We start from the raw sequence: 14,310 nt of genomic DNA, 5'->3' as shown, positions 1-14,310 counted from the left end.
TTTTTTGGTGTTTAGTCACTAAGTCGTGTTGGTTCCAACTCTTTGCCACCCCATGTACTGCAGCACACCAGGCTTCCCTGTCCTTCACTATCTCCCAGACTTCGCTCAAACTCATGTCCCTTGAGTCAATGATCTACTAACTCCCCAAACTCCCAGTTCATCCCACCCTTAACCCTTCCCTTGGCAACCATAAGTCTGTTCTATATGTTTGTGAGTCTGTTTCTGTTTAGGAGATAGGTTTGTTTGTGCTATATTCTAGAGTCCACATGTAAGTGATATCATAGGGTTTTTTTTTTTTTAATCTTTCTGACTGACTTCACTTAGTATAGAAATCTGTAGGTCCATCCATCATGCTGCAAGAGGCATTATTTCACTATTTTTTGTGGCTGAGTAATATCCATTGTATATACGTACCACATCTTCTTTATCCATTCATCTGTCAGTGGACAGTTAGGCTGTTTCCATGTCTTGGCTATTGTGAATAGTGCTGCGATGAACAAAGGGGTGTATGTATCTTTTTGTATAAAATATCTTTAAAATATAGCTGTCCTATACAGCTTTGTACAGGATTATGATAAGGGATTGAAATATTGCCAAGATGCATGCAGGACTCGTGTGTGGCAGAAACTTGATGACAACAGAGAGAAAAATGGGGAAAGGCCCTGAGAACGATGGTGAGAGATGGAGTAGGGGTAGGCTAAGGTGAGAGGAGTGTGTGAGGATCACCCAAGACAGGAAAAGACTGGACGGTGATTTAAGAGGTCATGCATGAGCTGCAAGGATACCACTGCTGCCCAAGACAGGAAGATAAGTGTTCAGAGGAGGCATAAAATAGGCCAGAAACATTGAGGATGGAGACCAGAACATATGCCTGGATGGGGGTGTGTGGTGATGGTGGGAAGATCAAATTTCCTAGGCTCAGAGAGTAAGAGAGAGAGAGACAGTAAGATGAGCAAGGAAAAATATTTTTTCTTTGGGGTCATGTGTGGCTCTGCCCAGGGCTGGAGGGGACATATAGGGAGACTGGCCACATAAATGTCAATGGCAGGCATTGGGGCTGTACACTCAGGGGAAGTAACAGGCAGACAGGCCAGGCTTCACGTGTGTGCGATCTGTACAGTCGCACTGGAACCTTCATCTAGGAGGCATCATCCTTGGTTTAATGCTCTGCTGTCACCATTTTTTTTTCACCATTTTGAAATTCAGATATAAACACTTCCCTTTTAACATTTATTCCCTTGTTCTCACCACTGAGGTACCGTATTGGAACTAGGGTTCTTAGGTTGCAAGCAGCAGGAACCAACTTTTTCCTATTTAAAATAGCAGCTATGGGGACTTCCCTGGTGGTGCAGCAGATAAGAATCCATCTGCCAATGCATGGAATGTGGGTTTGATCCCTGGTCCAGGAAGATTCTGCAAGCCATGGAGCAACTAAGCCCACACACCAGAACTGCTGAAGCTGGTGCTATAGAGCCCACAGGCTTCAACCGCTAAGCTCATGTGCCATAACTACTGAAGCTCACATGCCTACAGCCTGTGCTCCACAATAAGAGAAGCCTCCACAGTGAGAAGCCTGTGCACCACATTGAAGAATAGCCCCTGCTCGCCGCAACTAGAGAAAGTTCATAAGCAGCAAGGAAAACCCAGCACAGCTCTCAAATAAGTAAATTAATTAATTTAAAAATAGCAATTATGGGAAGATGGAGGTTGAGGGGAGGTTCATTTGATTGAAGACAATGTTGAAGAGCCAAGAAGTGGCGTATAACAGGCAGCTCTGAATATACTGGTCTCCAGCTGGACATAGCACCTGGCCCAGTAGAGGGACCTCAGTTGAAAAAAGAGTAAAACCAACTTGGAGAGTGTGGTCTGAGAGAATCTTACTGAAATGGATCTCATAGAGCAATACCACTCTATGATTCCTCCTATGGCCTGAGAGTTGAGGAGGGATCATAGGCGAGGGTAAAGAGGGAGAGCTTGGAGAAGGATAACTGGTATAGAAGCATTTCCAAAGTAATCAGACAAAAAATAATTAAAAATGTGATGAACAGGACTTCATTTTACCCAGTTCTCCTGGGAACAAATCAATGAACCAATCATTATCTTCACCAGAGGCCCATTTAGAAAGAGAACATTGGAAAAAGCATGTAGAACTGAAAGACTTGTAATGTGGAATTTTATCTCTAAGTAATTTCTGTCTAACTTTATGGTAGATAAAATTCAATACAAGCTTAGCTTAAGTGGAAAGTGTTTTGTTTTGTTTTTTAGTTCTACCAGTTTGTTGCTACTAACCCATCTCCCTCCACCCTCATGCATGCATGCATGCTCAGTCATGTAACCTTATGGACTGCAGCTCTCCAGGCTCCTCTGTCCATGGACTTTTCCAGGCAAGAATACTGGAATGGGTTGCCACTTCCTTCTCCAGGTTTTGTTTTTTAAATAAAGATAGATTGTTCTTTCCTGAAACCAGTGGTGAGTCATGATGGCCAAAGGACTAGATCATAGAGCCCTTAGTAACCCAGAGGGCTTCTTACTGTGTTTCTCACAATCCTCCAGAGAGGTAGGAGCTATTTTTAACTTATAGGTGAGGAAATTGAGGCACAGAGAGGTTAAGTAATTACCTTGTCTTGCTCCTAGGATGAGTGGGTCCTTGTTTGTCCTGGCACCATCCCTGGGGGTTTCAGAATTTCCTTGTTCATGTCTCCATTATTTCCTTTCTCCATTCAAGTGAGACTCAAGCCCCTGGCACAGGGAGGGCAGAGGGCCCAGTGTCCACTGAAACTCTATGTCATAGGGCACAATGACCTTACTGAACACAATGACCATTCATGAACAATGACCATCCCCAATGTTCCTGCTTCTTAGAAGTCTTCAACTGGGGGAGCCCAACATCCTGGACCCTTTGCTTGAGACCTAAATATTGGTGAATGCCCTGACCACTCTGGGCAGGGTGACATGGAGCAAAGAACAGCAACTCTCAAGATTGAGGAGAAATCACTGACACCATCTAATCCAGGGGGCACAGACCCATAGGCTACAAGAGCCACTCGGGCACCACAAACAAAAGAAGTGGGACAAAAGAGCTACAGCAATCAGAGAAGAGAAAGAAAGAAAAGGAATCCAGATTGGTAAGGAAGAAGTAAAACTCTCACTATTTGTAGATCACATGATACTGTATGTAGAAAACCCTAAAGATACTATCAGAAAATTGCTAGAGCTAATCAGTGAATTTAGTAAAGTTGCAGGATACAAAATCAATACACAGAAATCACTTGCATTCCTATATACTAACAATGAAAAATCAGAAAGAGAAATTAAGGGATCAACCCCATTTACCATTGCAACAAAAAGAATGAAATACCTAGGAATAAACCTATCTAAGAAGACAAGGCAATGCCAAAGAATGTTCAAACTACCACACAATTATACTCATCTCACATGCAAGCAAAGTAATGCTCAAAATTCTCCAAGTCAGGCTTCAACAGAACTTGAACTGTGAACTTCCAGATGTTCAAGCTGGATTTAGACAAGGCAGAGGGACAAGAGATCAAATTGCCAACATATACTGCTGCTGCTGCTGCTAAGTCACTTCAGTCTGACTCTGTGTGACCCTATAGATGGCAGCCTACCAGACTCCTCTGTCTCCGGGATTCTCCAGGCAAGAATACTGGAGTGGGTTGCCATTTCCTTCTCCACAACATACACTGGATCATCAAAAAAGCAAGAGAATTCCAGAAAAACATCTACTTTTGCTTTATTGACTACACCAAAGCCTTTGACTGTGTAGATCACAACAAACTGTGGAAAATTCTTAAAGAGATGGGAATATTAGACCACCTGACCTGTCTCCTGAGAAGTCTGTATACAGATTAAAAAGCAACACTTAGAACTGGACATGGAACAACAGACTGGTTCCAAACTGGGAAAAGAGTATGTCAAGGCTGTATATTGTCACCCTGCTTATTTAACTTATACGTAGAGTACATCATGCAAAATGCTGGCTGGATGAAGCACAAGCTGGAATCAAGATTTCTGGGAGAAATATCAATAACCTCAGATACAAAGATGATACCACCCTTATGGCAGAAAGCGAAGAAGAACTAAAGAGCCTGTTGATAAAAGTGAAAGAGGAGAGTGAAAAAGTTGGCTTAAAACTCAACATTCAGAAAACTAAGATCATGCCATCTGGTCCTATCACTTCATGGCAAATAGATGGGGAAACAATGGAAACAGTGAGAGACTATTTTGGGGGGCTCCAAAATCACTGCAGATGGTGACTGCAGCCATGAAATTAAAAAACGCTTACTCCTTGGAAGAAAAGCTATGACCAACCTAGACAGCAAATTAAAAAGCAGAGACATTACTTTACCAGCAAATATCCATCTAGTCAAAGCTATGGTTTTTCCAGTAGTCAAGTATGGATGTGAGAATTGGACTATAATGAAAGCTGAGCACCGAAGAATTGATGCTTTTGAACTGTGGTGTTGGAGAAGACTCTTGAGAGTCCCTTGGACTGCAAGGAGATTCAACTTGTCCATCCTAAAGGAAATTGGTCCTGAATAATCATTGGAAGGACTGATGCTGAAGCTAAATCTCCAATACTGTGGCCACCTGATGCAAAGAAGTGACTCATTGGAAAAGACCCTGATGCTGGGAAAGATTAAAGGTGGGAGGAGAAGGGGATGACAGAGGATGAGATGGCTAGATGGCATCACCGACGTGATGGACATGAGTTTGAGTAAGCTCTGGGAGCTGGTGATGGGCAGGGAAGGCTGGTGTGCAGCAGTCCATGGGGTTGCAAAGAGTCGAACATGACTGAGCAACCGAGCTGAACTGAATTGAAGACAAAAGACCTGTATACAGAAAACTATAAGACACTGATGAAAGAAATCAATGCCGCAGTATTTCTGCTGATTCCCTTGATAAATGAAACCTTTCTTTAAGTTTGTTCCAGTAGAACAATCCACAAGGTTCTTTCATCTGCCTTTAAGTTCAGGTAGGAATAGCAGCTTTGAATCAGCTCCCCACCCCTTTTATTAACTCTGAGGGCCTATATTATACATACTCAGACTTTTCCCTTTAAGTCAAGGGCTCACCTACTGTTTACCCGGGACCATTAAACCATTAAGAAAAACGATGCTTCATGGGCCAGGACAATTTATGCACTTTGTTGAGAGTGAAGCTAATTTCCTCTTGCTCTGTGGAAAATGTTGTTTACACTTATTAAAGGTTCCAGGAATTCTGCACCCTGAGCTGATCCAGGTGTGATCCCGACAGAACAGGCAACAGGACTACCATTTCTTCATGAGCACTTGACTTTGCTGCTGCTGCCAAGTCACTTCAGATGTGTCCAACTCTGTGAGACCCCATAGACAGCAGCCCACCAGGCTCCCCCGTCCCTGGGATTCTCCAGGCAAGAACACTGGAGTGGGTTGCCATTGCCTTCTCTGCACTTGACTTTGGGGCCCTAATAACTCTAAACAGGGCCCGGTGCTGGCCTCAGTCTCTAGTTTTGAATTGTGCTTGTTCTCATGGCTCTGAGTTAATACTGCCTCACCTTTCCTGTCAGATTCATCGCCCTCACTTGAACGTCTGAGGTTGAATGGGGCCACTTCTCCATCCCTCCTGGGTTTTGGACTGGAATTCTCCCTGTGGGTTGCTCTGTTACCCCCTCTTTTGTCTTGGCACTACCACTGTGGCAATTGACCTCAAAACCTGTCAAAGTCAGATGGCCTGCTGCCTTTTCCAGAGGCCACAGATGAAGAGGGCAGAAGACAAACTGCAGGCCAGTCTCTAAGGACATGGCCCCAGGGCCCAGCACAGGAGGCGCGGGCTCCCCCTGGCTTCCAGGGTTCCTGCTTTTTCAGTCCTTCTCAGCTGACAGAGCTCTACTTCCTGTTGGAGCCAACTTCAAGCCATTTTCCAGGTCTGTTTTTCTGAACTGCTTCTTGGAAACGTAATTAAAGTGCAAGGGGAGATGATTGCACTCTTTGCATTTGCCGTCAGGTCAGGAAGTGACATTCCTGGATAATAAGAATTTCCATAATAGATGGAAAGTCCAACCCCAGAGAAGCCTTGAAGTTGATGAAATTAGGGTTTTTCCAAATGAGGAAGATAAGAAGCCACATAAAATGAACTGTAACCTTGGAAACTATGACGTACAAAAACAGATGTAGGCAGAAGGATGGAAGTCCACAGAGAGGGCAGACAAAGGAAGACTGGCGACAAACCGTTCCAAGGTTGTTCTGCTGCAGCCAAGAGAGTAAGGCACTGTGTCTGACATTCTGGCATATCTCCCCCTGGGTTCTAGGCAAGCCAGCTCTGTACTGCATCAGAAATGTCAGGCTTCATATAGATTTTGGTTATAAAAAAAAAAAAATGTTTCAACTGCCTGATCCCCTTTGGTTCACTTCCACCCCTAGTGAGTAAAGTTCTGGTTATTAATTTGGCTTCCCTGAAATCCTGTTAATCTATTTTGTTAAATAGATGAGCTATTTCTGATCCATTAAAGCTGAGGACAAGATTCTGGGTCTGACTTGACTCATCCATGAGCTCCTTCCTGCTAGACACAGCCACCTACTGGAAACTTGAAAAATCTCCCAAGTCTCTTGCCTTCAGAGACACTTGAAGCCTCTCACATGTTTCTCTTTATGCTCTTGCCTTTCTTTTTTTCTTTTCTTTTTTTTTTTTTTCCCACTTTCAGTCCCTTTAATTAGGGGCTTTGAGGAGAGGGCAGAATGGCAGGCATGGTAGAGAACGTGGTGCTTTTTATGGCCCTTTTGGCAACCAGTTAGTCCTCATCCTCTGGCAGCTGGATCTTGCTGGGGTCAAAGCAGTTGGATTCCATGATGGGGAGGCCATGGGCCTCTCGGTATTTCACAAGCCTCTCAGCTTCCAGGCGGGCCCTCTCCTGCATCCTGCAGTCAGACAGATAAGCCACAAAGGTGCTGCCAAGGACCAAGATGATGGTGAATCAGAAGACGACAACCTGCATGTTCCAGACGTCCACAGCAGGGCCCTTGTCATAACCGTGGAGTCTGGGTTGTTCTCATAGAGGTTTGTGTCCTCGGGTTCTGGGTCCTCCTGCCAGCGTAAAGTCGGTTCTGATGGCCACTTTCCCGCCAGAGTGGACGGGGCGATCACAGCCCTGGAGGAGCTGGATTCCCAGCGAACATGGGCAGCCGGGAGCCCTTGTGTCGCCACTACTGCCAAAAGGCGGTGGCCGCACAAGCCCAACATCCCAGCTGCCATAACAGATCGTTCTCCCTCTTGCCTTTCTTATGGTGTTCAATCTGTGGTCTCCATACTGCATACTTTGAGAGGGAAGTGACCTGCCTGGGCTCCTGTGTAGTAGCTATCACTCCTGACTTCTGCTAATGAGAGATCACTGTACACAGTTTTGCACTGATTCTGGGTATTTTGTTGCACTGCTCACCCATTAACTTCCTTTCCTGGAAAGATGTTTTAAAAACCACTTTGCTTCTGGAAGTAGGCTACTGGCATGCTGCAGGCCTGGGTCAAATCTCAGAGTGACCACAGTATAGCTTTCTTGTTAAGGAAAGAGGCTGAATGGTGAGGTTAGGGCCAGGCTGAGGAGGATCTGAAATGTTTGCTGGGGAATTCTTGAAGAATTTTGTAGGGAATTGGGAGATTTTGGCTTTCTCAGCTAAGAAGCAACCTGCCCACATATGATTTTTTGATGGTGTAGAGATTGACTAGAGAAGACAAGGGCTGGAGGGATCTATTGTGACGGTCCAAATGCCAGAGGATGAGAGCAGGTCTAGCAATGGAGATGGAGAAACAGTTAGAAGAGATTTTGGAGGAACACTTTGCAGAATTGGCAAAGAGGTGTGCCTTCTTCTGAAGGGTGAAGATTGAAAGATTCATGGAAGTCCATTTACAACTTTATTAGGTATATACTTATTTTTATGTGTTGAAGTCCCTGCCTGCCATGGTCTCATGTGAATGACATGGCAGAGGTTTGCAGAAAATGGACATGGAAATGGCAGTGTCTGGAGGACTATAAGGTTCAGAAAGCTCTGATTCTCAAAAGTTGTGAGCCATATATCCTGCTGTGCCTCTGTGGTCCCAGGAAGCCGTTCTGTCCTCACTGGAGAAAGCTTGCAGTGTCTCCCATGCCTCATTATCAAACTGGAAACAGAAGTTGAATGAGGAGAAGTTACACCCACAAGGAATTGTATCTCAAAAATCCAAGTATCATGCATTCACTCATTCATTCATCCACTCATTTGCTCAACAAATACCATTGAGTGCCTACAATGTAACATGCACCATTCTGAAAATTCACTGGTAAGCAAAACCAGGAGTGGTCATAGCTGTGGTGGGATTTATGGAATCCAGAGGAAAAGACAGATGTTAATCTATCCTTTGAATGAATGGAAAACTGCCCTTGGAGAAAGTGCTAAGGGGAGACTTATGGTACTCTAAGGCCTGAGAGTGGGAGAATCTGGCCCAATCAGGGAGGTCTATGAAGAAAAGTTATGACTAACTTAGATAGCATATTGAAAAGCAGAGACATTACTTTGCCAACAAAGGTCCGTCTAGTCAAGGCTATAGTTTTTCCAGTGGCCATGTATGGATGTGAGAGTTGGACTGTGAAGAAAGCTGAGCACCGAATTGATGCTTTTGAACTGTGGTGTTGGAGAAGACTCTTGAGAGTTCCTTGGACTGCAAGGAGATCCAACCAGTCCATTCTGAAGGAGATCCGCCCTGGGATTTCTTTGGAGGGAATGATGCTGAAGCTGAAACTCCAGTACTTTGGCCATCTCATGCAAAGAGTTGACTCACTGGAAAAGACTCTGATGCTGGGAGGGATTGGGGGCAGGAGGAGAAGGGGACGACAGAGGATGAGATGGCTGGATGGACTCACTCACTCGATGGACGTGAGTCTGAATGAACTCTGGGAGTTGGTGATGGACAGGGAGGGCTGGCGTGCTGCGATTCATGGGGTCGCAAAGAGTCGGACACGACTGAGCGACTGAACTGAACTGAACTGATGAAGTAAGAAAATTTCTTGCACTGATATTTGAAAAGCTGGAAGGAGTTTAAGTGAGCTAAGAGGCTGAGGGAGAGGGTCTGGGGGGATCAGAGAGGACAGCATGTACAAATACCTTGTGGCCACAGGAGAAATTGAGAGCACTAAGGACAGAAAGAAAGCTGTTGTGGCCAGAGTGGAAAAGGCAAGGGGAAGAAAGAACAGGCAGCTGGAGCGGGCAGGGCCAGACCATTCTGGGTCTGTGAGCCACGGTAAGAGGCTTGTCTTTATCATGTTGCTTATCATGTTTAAAATCTAACCACATCATGTTGTCTTCACTGTATTGCTTTAAAGATTACTTTCTATTTATGGCAAGTATTATTAATTTTTAATGTGTAAAGATTTAAAATATATATATATTTAAAATTAAAAATTGACTTGATTTAAATAAAAATAGTAATAGTCATACAGGTGGTAGGCAGAAATGGCAAGAATTGCAAACATGGAGCAGAATCAACTCTCATGGAAGGAGTGTGGATGCTGATCACAAGTCTAGTTGCCATCCATCACCATACAGTTCACCCCTTTTATTCATTATACCCCTTCCTCTCAGTTCAGTTCAGTCACTCAGTTGTGTCCGACTCTTTGAGCACCATGGACTACAGCACACCAGGCTTCCCCGTCCATCATCAACTCCCAGAGCTTACTCAAACTCATGTACATCACATTGGTGATGCCATCCAACCTTCTCATCCTCTGTTGTCCCCTTCTCCCCGCACCTTCAATCTTTCCCAGCATCAGGGTCTTTTCAAATGAGTCAGTTCTTTGCATCAGGTGGCCAAAGTATTGGAGTTTCAGCTTCAGCATCAGTCCTTCCAATGAATATTCAGGACCAATTTCCTTTAGGATGGACTGGTTGGATCTCCTTGTAGTCCAAGGGACTCTCAAGAATCTTCTCCAACACCACAGTTCAAAAGCATCAATTCTTCGGTGCTCAGCTTTCTTTATAGTCCAACTCTCACATCTATACATGACTACTGGAAAAACCATAGCCTTGACTAGATGGACCTTTGTCGGCAAAGTGATATCTCTGCTTTTTAATATGCTATGTAGGTTGGTCATAGCTTTCTTCCAAGGAGCAAGCATCTTTTAATTTCATGACTACAGTAACCATCTGCAGTGATTTTGGAGCCCCCTAAAAAACAGTCTGTCACTGTTTCCAATGTTTCCCCATCTATTTGCCATGAGGTGATGGGACCGGATACTACAATCTTAGTTTTCTGAATGCTGAAAGAATTTTAAGCCAACTTTTTCACTCTCCTCTTTCACTTTCATCAAGAGCCTCTTTAGTTCTCCACTTTCTGCCGTAAGGGTGGTGTCAGGTTACTACTAATATGTTCTCTATATCTACAAGTTTTGTTTTTTTTTTTTCTTAGATTCCACATATGAATGAAATCATATGAAATTTTTCTTTCTCCATCTGACCTTTTTCACTAGAAGATAATACCTTCAAGATCTATTCATGTTGTTGCAAATGGCAGAATCTTACTCTTTTTTATGACTGCGAAATAGTCCACCAGGTTCCTCTGTCCATGGGATTCTCTAGGCAAAAATACTGGAGTGGATTGCCATGCCCTCCTCCAGGGAATCTTCCCAACTCAGGAATTGAAGCAGTGTCTCCTGTGTCTTCTGCACTGCCAGGCGGTTCTTTACCCCCTTGCACCACCTGGGAAGCCCCTGTTGAACAATATGCAGAATGAAATAAGCCAGTCACAAAATGACAAATACTTTATTATTCCACTTATATAAGGTACCTGTGAATAGTGAATTCAGAAAGAGAAAGTTGAATGGCCAGGGCCAGGGGAAGGATAGAATACTGAGTTGTTTAATGGGTATAGAATTTCAGTTTTACACGATGAAAAGAGTTCTCCAGATTGGTCTCACAAAAATGTAAATACTTAACAATATGCAACTTTATGCCTAAAAGATGATATATTTTTATTTACAATAGCCAAGATATGGAAATAAGTTCAGTTTAGTTGCTCAGTCATGTCCGACTCTTTGCAACCCCATGGACTGCAACACGCCAGGCCTCCCTGTCCGTCACCCACTCCCAAAGTCTACCCAAACTCATGTCCAGTGAGTCGGTGATGCCATCCAACCACCTCATCCTCTGTTATCCCCTTCTCCTCCTGCCCTCAATCTTTCCCAGCATCAGGGTCTTTTCCAATGAGTCAGCTCTTCGCATCAGGTGGCCAAAGTATTGGAGTTTCAGCTTCAACATCAGTCCTTCCAGTGAACACCCAGGACTGATCTCCTTTAGGATGGACTGGTTGGATCTCCTTGCAGTCCAAGGGACTCTCCACCACAGTTCAAAAACATCAGTTCTTCAGTGCTCAGCTTTCCTTATAGTCCAATTCTCACATCCATACGTGACCACTGGAAAAACCATAGCTTTGACCTTTGTTGGCAAAGTAATGTCTCTGCTTTTTTAATATACTGTCTAGGTTGGTCATAACTTTCCTTCCAAGGAGTAAGTGTCTTTTAATTTCATGGCTGCAGTCATCATCTGCAGTGATTTTGGAGCCCCCCCAAAATAAAGTCAGCCACTGTTTCCACTGTTTCCCCCTCTATTTGCCATGAAGTGATAGGACTGGATGCCATGATCTTAGTTTTCTGAATGTTGAGCTTTAAGCCAGCTTCACTCTCCTATTTCACTTTCATCAAGAGGCTCTTTAGTTCTTCTTCACTTTCTGCCATCAGGGTGGTGTCATCTGCATGTCTGAGGTTATTGATATTTCTCCCAGCAATCTTGATTCCAGCTTGTGCTTAATCTAGCCCAGTGTTTCTCATGATGTACCCTGCATATAAGTTAAATACGCAGGGTCACAATATACAGCCTTGACATACTCTTTTTCCTATTTGGAACCAGTCTGTTGTTCCATGTCCAGTTCTAACTGTTGCTTCTTGACCTGCATTCAGATTTCTCAAGAGGTAGGTCAGGTGGTCTGGTATTCCCATCTCTTTCAGAATTTTCCATAGTTTATTGTGATCCACACAGTCAAAGGCTTTGGCATAGTCAATAAAGCAGAAATGGATGTTTTTCTGGAACTCTCTTGCTTTTTTGATGATTCAATGGATGTTGGCAATTTGATCTCTGGTTCCTCTGCCTTTTCTAAAACCAGCTTGAACATCTGGAAATTCATGGTTCACGTACTGCTGAAGCCTGGCTTGGGGAATTTTGAGCATTACTTTACTAGCGTGTGAGATGAGTGCAATTGTGCGGTAGTTTGAGCATTCTTTAGCACTGCCTTTCTTTGGGTTCGGAATGAACACTGACCTTTTCCAGTCCTGTGGCCACTGCCGAGTTTTCCGAATATGCTGGCATATTGAGTGCAGCACTTTCACAACATCATCTTTTAGGATTTGAAATAGCTCAGCTGGAATTCCATCACCTCCACCAGCTTTGTTAGTAGTGATGCTTCCTAAAGCCCACTTGACTTCACATTCCAGGATGTCCGGCTCTAGGTGAGTGATCACACCATCGTGATTATCTTGGTCATGAAGATCTTTTTTGTACAGTTCTGTGTATTCTTAGATACCCATTTAATTGGGCTTACATTAGGCTTTCTTGGTCTGTCCTCCATGTTTCCCAACCCTTCTTATTTATTTTGCATAATTTTGTGTTTTTTGCTGCATTTTGGTTTAAGTTCTTTCTATGTATCTTCCAGCTTTAAAATTTTCTCTGCCTATGTGTCTAATCTGCTGTTTAACTTGCATACTGCATTTCTACTTGTGGTTGCTAAATATTTTAATTTGTAGACATTCTATTTTGTTCATTTAAAATTTTGCCAAGATCATTCTTTACAGTCTCTTGTTTCGTGATATTTTTTTCCCTGTTGGTTCTTAAATTTTCTGTCTGATAATTCTGCTACCTAAAATCTTTGTATTGTCCATTTCTTTGTCTGGGTCTCATTGACAGTTACTTACTTCTTTTGATGTTTGTGATTTTGATTGTGAACTGCTAATTTCTATTAAAACTTTATTTGTGGTAATTGCTTAATACCTGGATCAGAGTGAAACATCTCCAGAAGCAATTTGTGTTGTTTTTGCTAGCCTCCTTCAAGAGGCAGTTTTATTTCTTGTTCACCTTACTTTGTGGGTGTAGTTCTTTGTTGCTTCAGTTTTACACAGTGGACTCCTCTTAAATATCCCACTTTAGAGACCTCCAGACTGTCTGTCCTGCTCCACACTCTATGCAGCCACTTAAAAGGCTGCATAATTATGGTCTTGAGGATGTGGCAAAGGTCCTTTAAATAAAGGTCATTCCAACACTCTCTTTCATCCAGAGGTTTCTGTTTTCTCTTTATTTCTAGCATCCTCGGAGAAGGCAATAGCACCCCACTCCAGTACTCTTGCCTGGAAAATCCCATGGATGGAGGAGCCTGGTAGGCTGCAGTCCATGAGGTCGCTGAGAGCTGGATGCGACTCAGTGACTTCACTTTCACTTTTCACTTTCATGCATTGGAGAAGGAAATGGCAGCCCACTCCAGTGTTCTTGCCTGGAGAATCCCAGGGACGGCAGAGCCTGGTGGGCTGCCGTCTATGGGGGCGCACAGAGTTGGACATGACTGAAGCAACTTAGCAGTAGCAGAACTTTTAAATATTTTAATTTTTCATCTTTTAATATTTTTCTAGTATTTTAGTTGTTTCAGTTGCAAAATTATATAGAGTATTTACCTCTCTATGTCATTCCAGAGTCCTCTTCAAGCTTCACATTTTCTTTATATAAAAACCATTATATATATATATATATACACACACACACATATATATTTTTAGTAGTGACTCCTGACTTCAAATAGAACCTGTGAGCCTCTAATTAACAGGCTTGTGAAAGATTTTTTTTTCTTGAGATTATATTTATTTACACAAAGTTTCATGGAAAGGAGTATAGCAACTAACTTTTTCTTGTGATAAAACTGAAGGATGAGAATAGTGTTTAAACATAAATATAAATTTAAATTAGGAAAAAGAACATGGTCTTCAAACTTAACACCTGTGCTATGTCTTACAACTCCTTTTTTTTCTGTAACATAAAAATATCTTTTGCTAACCCTGATAGCTCAGCTGGTAAAGAATCTGCTTGCAGTGCGGGAGACCCGGGTTCAATTCCAGGGTTGAGAAGATCCCCTGGAGAACGGCATGGCAACCCACTCCAGTATTCTTGCCTGGAGAGTCCCTGTGGACAGAGGAGCCTGGAGGGCTGCGGTCCATGGGGTTGCAAAAAGTCGGACATGACTGAGTGACTAAGCACA

General features: G+C 43.3%; 1 pseudogene; it reads right to left on the bottom strand.

Moving 5' to 3' along the window:
• Positions 1-6,691: 6,691 nt before the first annotated feature.
• Positions 6,692-7,263, bottom strand: LOC114109361 (NADH dehydrogenase [ubiquinone] 1 beta subcomplex subunit 11, mitochondrial-like; annotated as a pseudogene).
• Between the last annotated feature and the right edge of the window lie 7,047 nt (positions 7,264-14,310).

The sequence above is a fragment of the Ovis aries genome, chromosome 19 (genome assembly GCF_016772045.2).
Source record: "Ovis aries strain OAR_USU_Benz2616 breed Rambouillet chromosome 19, ARS-UI_Ramb_v3.0, whole genome shotgun sequence".
NCBI classification, from domain to species: domain Eukaryota; kingdom Metazoa; phylum Chordata; class Mammalia; order Artiodactyla; family Bovidae; genus Ovis; species Ovis aries.
The sequence above is the reverse complement of the archived record's forward strand: the minus strand, read 5'-3'. Positions and strand labels throughout refer to the sequence as shown.